The 14,650-nt window shown below is 39.4% G+C and overlaps 6 non-coding genes across 6 annotated transcripts; all 6 read right to left on the bottom strand.

The window, feature by feature from the left end:
- Positions 1-2,789: 2,789 nt before the first annotated feature.
- LOC129066254 (small nucleolar RNA SNORD113/SNORD114 family) lies at positions 2,790-2,863 on the bottom strand. The gene has a single exon (XR_008528683.1). It is a non-coding gene; the product is annotated as a small nucleolar RNA SNORD113/SNORD114 family (small nucleolar RNA).
- Positions 2,864-7,176: 4,313 nt separating this feature from the next.
- LOC129066243 (small nucleolar RNA SNORD113/SNORD114 family) lies at positions 7,177-7,248 on the bottom strand. The gene has a single exon (XR_008528676.1). It is a non-coding gene; the product is annotated as a small nucleolar RNA SNORD113/SNORD114 family (small nucleolar RNA).
- A 1,200-nt stretch (positions 7,249-8,448) lies between these two features.
- LOC129066252 (small nucleolar RNA SNORD113/SNORD114 family) lies at positions 8,449-8,520 on the bottom strand. The gene has a single exon (XR_008528682.1). It is a non-coding gene; the product is annotated as a small nucleolar RNA SNORD113/SNORD114 family (small nucleolar RNA).
- A 3,870-nt stretch (positions 8,521-12,390) lies between these two features.
- LOC129066246 (small nucleolar RNA SNORD113/SNORD114 family) lies at positions 12,391-12,460 on the bottom strand. Its single transcript, XR_008528678.1, has one exon. It is a non-coding gene; the product is annotated as a small nucleolar RNA SNORD113/SNORD114 family (small nucleolar RNA).
- Positions 12,461-13,274: 814 nt separating this feature from the next.
- On the bottom strand, positions 13,275-13,346 carry LOC129066260 (small nucleolar RNA SNORD113/SNORD114 family). The gene has a single exon (XR_008528688.1). It is a non-coding gene; the product is annotated as a small nucleolar RNA SNORD113/SNORD114 family (small nucleolar RNA).
- Positions 13,347-14,276: 930 nt separating this feature from the next.
- Positions 14,277-14,351, bottom strand: LOC129066249 (small nucleolar RNA SNORD113/SNORD114 family). The gene has a single exon (XR_008528680.1). It is a non-coding gene; the product is annotated as a small nucleolar RNA SNORD113/SNORD114 family (small nucleolar RNA).
- Between the last annotated feature and the right edge of the window lie 299 nt (positions 14,352-14,650).

Below are 14,650 nucleotides of genomic sequence, written 5' to 3'. Positions count from 1 at the left end.
TGGGGATACAGAGAAAAATCTGACCCAGTTCCTGGCACATCAGATGAGCCATCACATGTAAACCAACACCCCCAGTCAAAGGGGTCGCAGCGGGAGGTCACTCACTTGCCGCCTCAAACACGGGTCACGGACTCATCCGCTCCTTTCTTGGCTCGCTCACTCATTTATTGATGAACTTGCATGTTCACTCACTCATTCACAGAGCAGTGAATGTGTTCTTGGGTCGCACACTCATTGACTCATGTACTCGCTCAGCAAGCCAGCCTTTCATTCTTTCACTCTAATACATTCATTCCTTCGTCCATTTGCTGATTCATTCCCCATTGATTCGTTTCATTCATTGACTTACTCATTAGTTAAGTTATTCAATGTTTTCTCCTTTCATTGATTTATTCATTTATTCACTTACTCATTCTTTGACTTATTAATCAATGAACTCATTTGGTTATTCAATGACTCATTGATTCATTCACTTATTGACTTGCTGGTTCATTTATTCCCTCCTTACTAATTAATTTTCACTTATCCATTAGTTCATCAACGCAGAGATTCACTTATTTATTCACTCATCTATTATTGGATGCATTGATTAACCTACTTTTCTTCATTCACTCACTCCCTCCCTTTTTGAAATTTTTACTTGCAGATCAGCTCATCTGCTCACTAATTAATCGCGCATGCGCGCACTCATTGACTGACTTACTCAACTCACTGTCAGCTCATTCACTCATTGGTGTGTTCCTTCACATTTCCATTCATTTATTCGTTCCTTTGTTTATTTTAAGACCCATTCCTTCACTAACTCACTGCTTCATTCATTCTCCATGTCATTCATCATTTATTCAACTACCCACTCAACAAATGTTGGTCGCACGTGCACTCCAGGCAAGGCACAATGGAAGACGAGCACAGCTCCTACTTCACGGAGCTTTGGCCTTGTGAGCTCATCACTGAATCAAGCATCACCTCTTCTACAAAGTACTTGGTCCTTAAGATTAAGTGGAGGTCCCACCTTCTGTGCTTCTGGGAAGCCCATGCACCGGCCCTGTTATATGGAATTGTTACATTTATAAGTAGCTCATGGATTCTGGCCCCCTGATCCCAAAGAACTCCCTGACGGCTGGAACCAGGTGGGGTTTGGGCCTGAACGCCCTGCCCGACGCAGAGCCTTACGTGGGTTCCAGCAAACACTAGTGGAACTGAAGTTACTCCCTTAGTCTCTGTTGTTGTGGCCCTCTTGCAGGTGACCAAGCACCATAGTAATTTAAAATAGGGAATAGTGGGCCTCCTGACTTCAACTCCCAATGAATCAGGTGGCTGGGGCTTATGCCAGAGAGAGGGGGAAACAATGATCCACGTAAGAAGCATGCAAAAATATCCAAATTATTTCAGTATAAAATGCAGAGTAGTGCTACATACTGTACACTAATAGAACAAAGATATAAAAAGATAAATTTTATATCAAAAATGTCAGAACTATAATAATCATAATCATTGTTTTAAAACACATTTTCATCATGGGTCCATGGTTTTGCTTCACATAATTTACTTTTTCATAGATTGATCTACTAAACAACAATAACAACAACAATACAACAGCAGCAACAACAACAATGTCCATGAGCCCACCAAAACAATGATTCAACACCTGTCCCGATCCTCTCCTAAACAAAGGTAATAGATTGAATCTTCCTGGCTAAAAGGATCTCAGAGAAGCAAAACTTCATTGATCGTTATTCTTGATCTGTCAACTTTTATCACTGGAATGCTCTTGGTCATTTTAGTTTTCTTTATATGTGATTTTTTTCCTTGTTTATTATGTTGGTCAGTTACTTGTTTTCTAAAGCTAAGTCAACAGCAAAGAAAATACATCCAAACAAATAGAAACAATTTGTCTATTCTTTAAATCTCTCTATGCACTTCTTACACAGAATGGTAAAGTAGTTAAGCCAAGTCAAACAAATCCTTGTCTCATAAATAATGCATCATTGATCAGGAGTGGACATTGTAATTTTACTGGTATATTTACTTTTTTTGTTTAATAAAGGAAAGGAAAACACAATGAACCCAAGAACAAGACCTTTAATCAAGACTAGATGGTATCTATAATCTTCTTAAAGACAAAGTAGTCTAAGCCTATTTTTCTAATGGGCCTCGTTTTTTACCAAATGAATTAACCATGACCCTTGTCAACACAAATTCTTATTGGTCCAAACGTGGTCTTCTCTGATGCGATTTCCTAATTGCATGAGGCCATTTGTTCTTTTTAAATGATAGAATCATAATCTGTAAACAAAATGACGAAACCACAAATAAAAACTTCATTGATTGCTTACCCTGGTCTATGCTCTCCTTGGCCACAGAGGCGGAACAGTCACAATCTTCATCGTTAAATAACAACTGGAATGGCCGGGGTGCAGCCCTTCTGGGATACAAAACAGATTAAAAAAAAAAGAATGAAATACCCTCGTCATCAGTCCGTATTTGCACCGATTCATCTAGTTAACAGTTTGTTTAATTTTACCATTCTCTAGCCATTCCTTGCACAAAGAAGTAACAACTTTAACGTTTGGTTCTCAATGGACAAAGGCATTTCAGAACTGTATTAAGAATAGTCCAATATCCTCAAAACTGATCCATGTGTTGACCTCTTTACTTATGAATATATTGTATTGATCCATTCATTTATTCACTAATACTATAAAATCAATATCCAGGAACCCTCTCAACTAAACTCAAACTTTCCTGAAATCATTCCCCAAAAAGTCACATGCTAGTTCTCTTTTGCAGTGGACCTCAGTGGTTCCAACAATGATTGATCATAATTTTCATTCAGATGCATTCCATTTACATCATTGGTCCAGGAGCGGCTCTTCTGCACTGACTTTAAACAACTTTTAGATGTTGCAATGAACAACCATCAACCGCTGTCCTACTCAGCAACTAGAATACCGGGCTGCATAGGAGCGTAATAGCCTCGATCTTTATCAAAAGGGGGAGGTTAAAATACAGAAACTCATACACAAAGACAAGAGGATGGCAGAGAACAGAGGGAAGGGGTGGGGAGGAGGTGGAAGAGGGCAAAGGGGGTCAAGTACTGGGGACATGACAAAAGGAGATGAACTGTGGGTGGTGAATACATAGTGCAGTGTACAGACGACACATAATACAATTATATACTTGAAACCTATGTAATCTTATTAACTAACATAGCCCAAATAAATTTAATAAAATTGTTAAAAAATTTTATTGTGACAAAAACATAAAATGAGACATTTAAGTTTTAAAATGAATGGGAAACGCTAACTTTGTTCTTGTACTTAATTTGTGCTGAATTGGATTAATCATATGCTTTGGATCATAACACATTCTCCTCATGAATCTATACGTGGCATTTAAAGATTTAATCACATTTCTTTTTTTTTTTAAGTGATATAATGGAAATCCATGGACTAACCACTCAAAACAAGAATGTTATTACTTACATAGCGGAATATACTCCTTCCCCAGGGGACGGTGAGCGGGGCGGGTAAGGCAGAGACCCTCGCGACTGCAGAATAATTTAATTAGCTGTGGCGCGTCCCATCCTGCAGAACGTGGGAGGATGCTGACAAATGAAAAAGCCTAGACTTGGATTTTAATTCAGTGAGCATCAGGCAACGATGGGAGAAATTAATCGTCAACAATGATTTATGTCACATTCTTATCTCTGGCTCAGGAATGGGCCTCTGCTTTATTCATGTGTTCTATTCAGTTATCCACTTTAAGAATATAATAAACACCCTTCAGGGAGCCACCCAACACAGGAACCACGAGTGTCACAGACCAATGACACCGGGTCCCTCAGCCACGGAACGAAGAGGCTACGAGCGCCACTGCCGTGCTGAATGAGCTTCATCTGGAACTTTCCCTCATGACAGTCTCAGCACTGGCCCCCCGGTGGCCTTCTCTGATTCCATGTCACAGCCCTTAGTCATGCGCCGAAAACCCAGACCAGCCTACCCACACACAGACGGGCCTGGGACTGTCACATTGAGCCTGAAAGCCCTTGACCGCTACCGAATGGTTATGGGTTCGGTGCGCCCATTCTGCAGAGTAGAAAACAGGTGGGAAAAAGAAAAAATGAAAACACATTCTTTCCTAACTTAAGACATTTTAAATAAAATATGTGAGACTATCTCTTGCCAAAAAGGGAGACATGAATTGTCTCCATGGACTCCTGTTTCCCTTTGAGTTACGCGCTGCTCAGGTGTTGCTTAATTAATAAAAATTATTTCATTTCTCTTTAAAAAACTAGAACAGATAACAAGATAGAAACAGTATATCCAACAACCTATCATTTCCATAGTTATTTAGGTATTTATTAATTTATGGTAAAACTTACTTATTTTTCTCTTTATACAAATCAGCTTCAAACTTGCAACTGACTCCGGGTAATTGCTCAGTACTACCTACTACTGTCGCAGCTGACAAAATACACACGGTCCATTTATTTATCGTCCACTCCAAATTACACTCATGCCATTTTGCCTTGCACGTTCCTGACACCAATATAAGAGCCGAGTCTAGCAGGGCTAGTGAACTAGCTTTCTTTCACGTTGGAGGCCTGACTCCCGGACGCGTGCTCATCGTGGGCGGCTCCCGGGCCGTCGGTAGTCCTCCCAGACCCAACGCGGCCCTCTTCTTCCTCGTTCACGTCTATGGGTCTATTGATTATTTTGCTAGTACTATTCTGTAAATATCGTAATTCACAAAAGCCCAAGAAGAGTTTGCACGGCCCTCACCTACAGACAGGATTCTTTTCACCATGCACCTCCCATTAATTATCCTCAGTTTTTCTTATATCCGTTAATAATGTTAACTGTATCCCATATTTATCACTGAGTTAGAATTGCATTTTCAGATAGATTTCACACTTTTTAATGAATAATTTTAAAACACAACACTGAACCCAAGAAAATAACTGGAACTATTACTCACATTAATCTCTGTCTTGTTACAGAGGCAGATGCGGAGTTTGGGCCCGAGCGTCCGCGGACCGCAGAGCGGAGCAGGGAGCAGAGGACCGAAAACAATGGGCCCTAACTGCCGGGGACCCCAGGCTTCCACACTCCATGAACTCGGTAGTTAGACATTTATTGCTTTTCCAGGAGTATTTACCATCCGCACTCACACCCACTGCCGGCCGTCGTCATTTACCCAGGCTCGACCCCGTGTCTTCATTCATGTCTACACGTTTCTAAGGATTTCATCAACTAAGAATAATAAAATAAATACCTACGGGTCACAAAAACGTGAACTAAGGTTCCCGAATATCTCTAACGTGGCTATAAAATTACTTTCCACAAACAACATATATCTTTTATTTGCGACCTCAAAATTTCGTACGAAGATTAATGAACGTCAGACCTCATATTAGCACCGTTATTCTTTTTAGCATGTTTGGTGGTCACTATTCATATTTTAAACTTCTTTTTTTTTAATTTTTTCTATCCTCACCCCAAGTACATTTTCATGTGCTCATTTAGATGGAGAGAGGAAGGGAGAGACCAACATCGATGCGAGTGAAGCACCGATTGGTTCCTGAGATGCTGTGTGGGACAGGGGACCGCACACCCCACTACCTGGACCAGGGATGAATCTGCAACCCAGGCATGTGCCCTGACTGAGAACCAAACCCACAACCTTTTGATTACTGGATGACACTCCAACTACTGAGCCATACCAGCCAGGGCCACATTTCACACTTCTTAATAATGCAGTGAAAACCTTTTTTTTTAAAGACTACAAAAACAAAAAAAGAACTCTGTTATTCATTCTGCTCTCCCTGCTTTCAGCACATAGAGGCCGACACACATAGATGTTTCTCTTCCTTTCTTTCTCCCTCCCTTCCCCTCTCTCTGAAAATAAATCTTTAAAAATATATGTATATCTTTCTTTAAATATATTTCAATGTCTCACGTTAATCCAACATTTACCAATGTGCTACAGTTGACCATCTTTCCTACATCGGGTACTCTTTGATAACGCATTGAATACCTGCCCCCCAAATCACTGACACCCAGTCAAGGACTTTGACCAATGCTGTTTCAAAAACTGGCCTCATGGCCACAATTATACATTAATCAATATAACGTTTCAAATTGATGTAATATTTAACATTACTCTATTTGGCCTTCTTTAATTATATTTTGAATAATATATAATTTTGAATAATATATAATTTATTATTCAAAAATATTTTGAATAACATTTTGAATAATACAGCGAATGCTCTTGAACAAGCCACTCGAACTAAAACATCGATGTGACTCACATGGGTCTCCACGCTCCCATGGCGCAGAGGTGGCCAGAGCGCTCGGGACCGTGGAAGGCGCTGCAAGCCGCGGGCGCGGCCCATCCTGAGGAGCAGAGAGCACAGCAGCAGGTGATCGAACGAGCGCCACTGTGCGTGGAGAGAGAGGCCCCCCCGATCCCCCTGCGCCGGACCTCAGAGCCCCATCAGAGCTCCAGACGCGGGCCACTCACCGTCTGAGCCTCCCACGCCGGCAGAGCCCCGCGGGCAAAGCCCCGCGGGCAAAGGAGACCACGGTGTCCTCATTCATTTCTCCGCTACTTACTGATTACTTCATTCATTCGCTAATTATCATTTTAAAACCCTCATATTTAAAAAACCCAACAAGGTCTTGATGTTTAAGCAGAACTAGAATCATTCTCAAAACAAAGCGCCTTGACCACTGATTCTTCTCAGTTTTACTCTATGTGCTGATCAAAATAACAACTCATATTTATGCTGTAGTTTTGACCAGGGAACAGCCGCCTTCTTTGACTCTCTTTCATACTTTTTGTCACTATAAGGAATATCCCTATGACTCGCACTATGTCATCCTTAGCCAAACCAGTAACTGTCGTGCACCATTTACTTCTAATGAAACTTCAAGGTTTTCACAGTACATCAACAGCATTTCTTGTATAATCACATATTTTCATAATTGGACAATACTTCACTACATTCATCTTTATTTATATATTCGTTCATAGATTCTTGCATTTACCCAATTATAATAATAGAATGGAAATGAAGGAACAGAGACCAAAAAGAAGGCCCTCAGATATTTCTGACTCACATCCACAGGCCCCCTGCCCACCGTGGAGAGGGACCAGGCTGCCTCTGTGTCGGACCTCAGAGTCCCAGACACGGAGCCGTCGCCCATGATGCAGACGCCACCAGGAGTCATCGGAGATCCTATCGTCCCTCGTTTTCTTCCTTTGTAATAGTCTGTTGATTAGATCATTAATTTACTAATAATAATATCTAAACATTATGATTCACCAAACCCAAGAAGAGTTATTACATCCCTAATCTATATATATATATTATTTTTACATGGGTGTATCTCTTTGATTGATTATCCTGCTTTTCATACATGGATTAGTCAATATAATGGTTCATATATCCCTTATTTATCACTAGGATACATTCCTTATCTAATTATATTTTATAATTTTTAATAAGGCAGTGAATTACCTTAAAAAAAAAAAACACTTACCCAAGAAAATAAAACTTCAACTATTACTCACATTAATCTCCATCCTCCCATTACTCAGAGGCAAGCAGAGCTCATGACTGGGGATGATACTGAATCAGCTCTGTGCGTCCGTCTGAGGAGCGCAGAGCAGAGCAGGTGACCAACACGGTGAAGGGCTCACCGACACCGCCCCTTGCTGACCACATTCCACAGGCTCGGGAGTGAGGCGCTTCTGCTCTCTCCATGTTGATGCCGTCAGCCTAACACGATGAAAAGCTCAGCCTTGAGACTGACCCAGAACAATACAATAGACCCATACTGGCCAATGTCAGTGATGATTTGTGCTACATTTATTTCTCTGTAAATGTGTCTTTTCGATTTTATTAATATCCTTGGCCTTAACCACATCCATTCATGGTTACGCACTGCCTCGCCCTCGTCTTTAAATTTTAAAATGTTTGTGTAATACTTCTGTCAATTCCAGTAATAATAATGTAACTGTCTATGAAATCAGTACAAAAGCATGAGTTTTGTCCCGATTTGTTCCAACACTGACATCTGTCTATAGAAACAATTTGTCTATAAAATCAATAGAATTTCTTGCTTATATTATAATTGGACAGTATGTCACTCCCTTCACATTGATTTCTTTGACTATTTGTCTATTGATTATTTTATTGCTCCAATTATAAAACAGAAATGCATGAACCTAAAACCAAAAAACAAGACCCTCATGTAAATCTTCCCTGACACCTGTCTACAGCATCACCATGTCTTGTTCTAGTTTAGTTTTTATTATTTTAATTAGACACCTGTGATCCCCATGTACTCAGAAGTAAAAAGCTGTGGTTGAATTATTTTAGTTTTTCCTAAGATAGTGTCACTTTCTACAAGCATAATGGACCAGATTCCATTTTTGTCAGACCCCAGAGCCTCGGACACATGCCCCTCATGTGTGACTCATACACTGTCAGTACTCATCACTGGCCTAATATTGTCTATTGTCCCTTTTCTTCTTGTCTCTACATTGCTTATTTACTAATTGCGACTTAAAATTTTAAAACTTGATGATTCACAAAGCCCCCAAGAAGACATTGATATCCCTGTTATGTAACTAAAATCATTCTCACATCAATATACCTCCTTCGTTAATATTCCCAAATTTCATTTGAGCATTAATTAATATACTAATTCATATTAATTCAATATTAGTCCAAGTTCTACCATTGGCCTTCTTTGATTCTCTCTGGCACTTTTTAGAAATAAGCTAAATACCCTGAAAAAAATTCACTGAAACCAAGAGAGGAACTGTGACTATTGCTCACACCGGTCTCTGTGTTGCTGACACAGAGATGGTGTCATGGAACTGCCACCATGGAGGGTTGCTTAATTAGCTCAAGGAGTCCATTCCGAGAAGCGCAAAGCACAGTTGGACGTGAGACAATGCTAAGAACTTGCACTCATTGGGCCTCCATTCCCACATTTCACTGACTGAGCTATTTAGGTATTTTAAATTCTTGTGTAGTTTTCTCTTAACCTTAAACTTGTGACTGACCCAAAACGATACATTTACTCTCAATTATTCTTCGATTAAATGTATCGGGATGCCATCGGTTAATAAGGTTCTATAGGTTTCAAGTGCATAATTCTATGATACATAACTGGTATATCGCACTGAGTGTCCAAGACCCAAAGTCAAATCGTCTTCCTTCCCCATATATTTGGCCCCTTTTCCCCTTTATTACCCACCCACCCTCCTTACCAACATACTGATGTCTGTGTCTAAGTTTTTGTTTTTCTTGTTTGTTCATTTGTTACTTTCAGTTTTATACTCCACATATGAGCGAAATCATGATCCTTGACTTTTTCTGACTGACTTCACTTAGCACGATATTGGCAAGGCAAGCCTACAGGATTCCTAGCCAAACAGGTAACACCATTGATTAGTGTACTTCTTAATAAACTCAGTGTTTTCATTTCTTTAATGCTATTTCCTTACCATGTATATTCAAGTTGTGCACAATGTTTTGCCCTTTTTTATGTATTATTCATATTTCTTTAATGGTTCTAAAAATCCATTTATAATACATGTAAATCTATGAAGCTAAAATAAAAACACAATCATTGTATATTCTTAACATTTGTCTATAGTATCAAATAGAACAGAGCGAATACATTAGGTATTGTGTCGCGCCTTAGAGTTGGAGACATATTATTCAAACTGTGCACTGCCGTCACTGGTCCGTCAGAAGTTTGCTTTTTCTTCATTCATTTCTATATTTGTATTGACAACCTCATCAATTCAGTGGTAACAATAAAATAAATATATAGTTCCCAAAAACTTAGGAACAAGACCCTTGAATATCCTCAGCTTCTTTCTGTGGAAACATTGCCAACAGAGGTTGTATGTCTTTCATTAATCAATCTCAATGTTACGTCAGTTAAGCAAGATAATGTTTTGCATTATATTTATTACTGGGCAATAGGTTACCTTTTGATAATATTTACTACTTTTAACAATACCATAAATATCCTTAAATAATGACGCAAACCAAAACAAGACCTTTGACTTTCACTCACTTTAGTCTCTTTCCTAGTGGGAAGGCAACATAGCAGTTTTGATCATGGAAGTGGACAAAATTAACTTGATTACCTGTTCTGAAAAGTATCAAGCAGAGAAGTTGATAAAAACATTGAGACTTTCTCTCCATTTATTCATAGTTCTTACCATTGATTTATATAATCATTTAGGCATTGTGCTATTACATTAAAAGTGAATATTATCATAAAGTACCTTAATAAAATAAACTTCAAACCTGCAACAGACTTAGGCAATAACTGACACTTATATTTCACTGTTTTAATCAACCTTAGACACACCCATAACACGCTTAGTCCATTTAGTATTCTTTCTTATGTATATTAATATTCTTTTACCTTGCTACGTAATTATCAAAGAACAATGCTTCACCCTCTTCATCTTTCTTCATTTATATATTTATTATTTACACTTTGTATGTAGTACCGAAATCATGAAACCACACCAGCTCAGCTGTATGCGCCTGACACCTCTCCGTGGGATCCCCCGCTTGCGGGGGATGAACTAGATGCCTTTTGTGTGGACCACTGAGTTCCAGGCACACACTATCCACTGTCCACCAGCCCATTACAGATCCATGACTGTCCCTCTGTCTTTTCATTCTCATAAACATTTGCTCATTAATTACTTAATAAGGAAGTAATCATTAAAATCATTTCCACACAGACTATGCTGATTTCAGCATTACATTTACAGATTAGTCAATAAAGTGCTTCCAATAAATTTGATATTTTACATTGGACTATTTCCACCTTCTTTCATCATATTTAATACTTTTCAAAAATACAGTGAATACCCTTAAACAAACCATTCAAACACTGACAATAACTCTGACTATGACTCACATGGTCTTCAGGCTCCTACAACGTAGACGGAAGCCGGAGGGCTTTGGGGCCATGGGAAAATGTTACATTCAGCTTGAGAGCGTCCATTCCAAGGAGTAGAGGGCAGAGCAGATGATGAAAACAGACTTCCTTCCATTGATCATTATTTTACATCTTTCACAGAGGCATTCAGGCATTTGTTATTAAAGTCTGTTTACCTCATTGTCTTGTGTAAGAACAAATGACCTTGAACTTCCCACTGACCCAGAACATAAACAGGGTCTATAATGTGCCCTGGCTATCCGTCCTTCGCCAAAGGGTCACGTGCCACTCACTTCCCTTTGGACTTCACGTTTTCAAATTATGCTAATAGAATTTACTGCTGCCCTGCATGTGTTTTAAACCAGACAAGGCAACTCCACCTCAGCTTTCGTTTTATAGATTTCTTCATTGATAAACCATTGATCCAATGAAACTAAAGGATGAAAACGCACACGGAAGGCCTGTTTTTGCCCTGAAGCCCAGACGCGCACCGTTCACCCTCCGCGCCTCGTGCACTGGCCGCGGTCATCACCGGTCCAGGGTCCCACTGTCTTCGTTCATTTCTGCTTTGCTCCTTAGTTACCTCAATAATTCACCAATTAAAATTTTAAGCCTCTGTGACTCCCCAAAGCTCAACAAGACCTTAATATCTCTGCTAAGTATTAAGAAATATTCCTACATCCATATCTCCATCATTATCCTCGGTTTTCTGCTGTATTTCAATCCACACAACGCTTCTTTTACTAATCCCGTAATTGTTACTAGGATACAGTTTCCCTTCTTCGATTACGTTTCACACTTTTTGTTCATACAGTGAACACCCTGAGACAGAACACCAGAACCAAGGCAAGACCTTCCATTATTACTCACATGGGTCAACCCCAAAGCCCTTGATCAAGGGAGAGCCTTAAATTAGGTCCAGTGCATCTGTCCTGAGGAGCATAAAGCCAATGACAAAGAATAGTCGAGCCACTCTCTCCATGGACCCTTGCTCTTCACACTTCCTTCAGTCAGCCAAGGGGGAGTCAGTAGTTGGGCACATTTTATTCCCTTAAGGAAAAGAGCCACAGTGGTCTTGCAAATGGACCCGGAATCTGAACACTGCCTGCGACTTACACGGTCGGTCGTCCTTACACAGGTCACAGTGATGTACCATTTATTTCTAACTGAGCTTCAGGGTATTTCCTGCATAATCACGTATTTTTATAATTGCATAATGCGTCATTGCTTTCATCTTGATTTATTTACAGATTTATAGATGCTCACATTTATCCAATTATAATAATAGGATGAAAAGGCAATGAAGACTAGGACCGAAAACAAGGCCCTCGTACATTACTGACATCTGCCTACAGGGCTCCTGTACACAATGCGGATGAACCACATTCTTTCTGGGCCGGACCTCAGAGTGGGACACGCAGTCATTGTCTATGTCTCATGCGCCGCCAGTAGTCACCATGGATCCAATATTGTCTCTTTTCCTTCGGTCACGTCTATGGGGTTATTGATTAAATCATTAATTTACAAATAATGATCTCTAACATTGATAACGAAAAACCATAGAAGAGCCTTTATATCCCTATTCTGCACACAGGTTATTCTCACATCAATGTACTGCTTCCTTTAATTATCCTCAGTTTTCCATTGGATTAATCAATACAATGTTTTATATATCCCATACTTATCGCCGAGAGGCAGTTGCCATCTTTAATTATAGTTCAGACATTCTAATAATACAGTGAATTATCTTTTTAAAAACCATGGAAACAAGAAAAGAATTTTTACTCTTACTTACATTAACCTCTGTCTTCTTGCACAGAGGCAGCCATATAGTTCTGGACCATAGAGGAGGCTGCAATCACCCAAATGTGGCCAATCTGAGAAGCACAGGACAAAACAGATAATGAAAAAGGTTTAGACATTATGCCATTGGTCACTGCATTCCACCTTTCAATTAGTCATTTATGTGATCAGTGTATGAGGACCACGTGTATTTTAGTTTCTCATCAGTGAACGAGCAAAGATGATCTAACCGCTGACAGCCATGAACGTTGGCTATTACTTGTCAATGTCTCTATCAACCTGGGTCAACGAACAATGACCTTGTACTACGTGATTCCTTTTCAATGTCAGTGTTTTACATATACACTGATACTGTTCCTTGCCTGGCCACCTATTTTTATAATTGGACACTATTTCACCACATTTATCTTTATTTCATGTTTGTTTATAGATTCATTCATTGATCCAATTATAAAAATAGACTAGATTTCTTTTATATTGGACCTCAGAGTTCCAGACACGTAGTCATAGTATATGACTCATACGCCACCCTTAGTCATCATTGATCCAATATTCTCTCTTTTGCTTCAACCCTTTCTACACTGTTTATTGGCTGATTGGTCAGTTTACTAATGTAATTTTAAATGCTATTGTTCACAACACCCAAGAAGTTATGATATCCCTAATCTGTCTATAGATTCATTTTCATATCAACACATCTCTTTATTACCTCAACTTTCATGTATGTAATGCTATCATGTCTCATTAATTCAATAGATGTAACTGGGCTATAGTTCACAAATCTTGACTCCATATGGCACTTCTTAAAATATAACTATCCTTAAGAAATATTGTTGAAACCAAGACAAGAATTTCAAGTCTTACTCACAGGGGTCTCTAGGCCGCCGACACCAGGGCGCCTTCAGAGGGCGCGCCACCGAGCGAAGGCTCCCTCAGCCAGAGCGGCCCCTTCCGAGGAGCTCGGAGCACAGCAGGTGATAAAAAACTGCAGACCATCCACACCGATCCCTGCTTTTCACGTTTCGCTGACTCGTTCAGGTGTTTACGAATCGTTCATGATGTGAATGCATTTTTCTCTCAGCACAACGACGTCCATGTTGAGCATGACCCTGGAAAAATGAGCAACTCCTGCTGATCTTTGTCTACATGAGCCACAGGAAACACCCTTGTTCCACTGATTTCTTCATGGGCGTCAGCATTTTCAATTTTATTACTATTTCTTTTACTATTCTATTAGTAAAATAGAATTTACTAATTCTATTACTATTACTATTGCCTCACCCTGTGTGTTCGTGGATAAACAGTACTCTACCCTTTTTTCTTTACTGATTATTTATTGAGATTTATCTGTCTTTACTATTCCACTACTGAACCATATAACAAATCTAAATCCATAAACTCAAAATAAGGACATAATCCTTGTATCTTTCTAACCTCTGTCCGCAGGATCAAATGCAACAGAAGGAATTGACTATCGAGATGGACCTCAAAGACCCAGACACATAGTACTCGTCGTCTCTGACCTACCCGCCGCCAGCTGTCGTCACCAGCCCATTAAAGGTCCAATTTTTCTTCATTTGTTTCTGTAGTTGTTACCGACAATATCATTAATTCATTAAAATAATAAAATATATGATTCCAAAACACTAATCAATAAGACGTTTGAATGTCCCTAACTTCTGCTGTAGAATTTTCGCCAACCTGAGCCAGATGTCTTTCATTCGTCAATCTCAATGCCACATATTAAGTCAATCAACATAAGGTTTTTATATCATATTTTTCAGTGGGCTATAATGAACTATTTTATTATTTGCTACTTTTGAATGATACCCTGAATGCGCTAAAACAAGTGA

Source organism: Pteronotus mesoamericanus, unplaced genomic scaffold (assembly GCF_021234165.1).
Source record: "Pteronotus mesoamericanus isolate MK-2021 breed Mesoamerican mustached bat unplaced genomic scaffold, CSHL_Meso_final contig_192, whole genome shotgun sequence".
NCBI classification, from domain to species: domain Eukaryota; kingdom Metazoa; phylum Chordata; class Mammalia; order Chiroptera; family Mormoopidae; genus Pteronotus; species Pteronotus mesoamericanus.
Note: the sequence above shows the minus strand (reverse complement) of the source record. Positions and strands in the feature narration are given on the sequence as shown.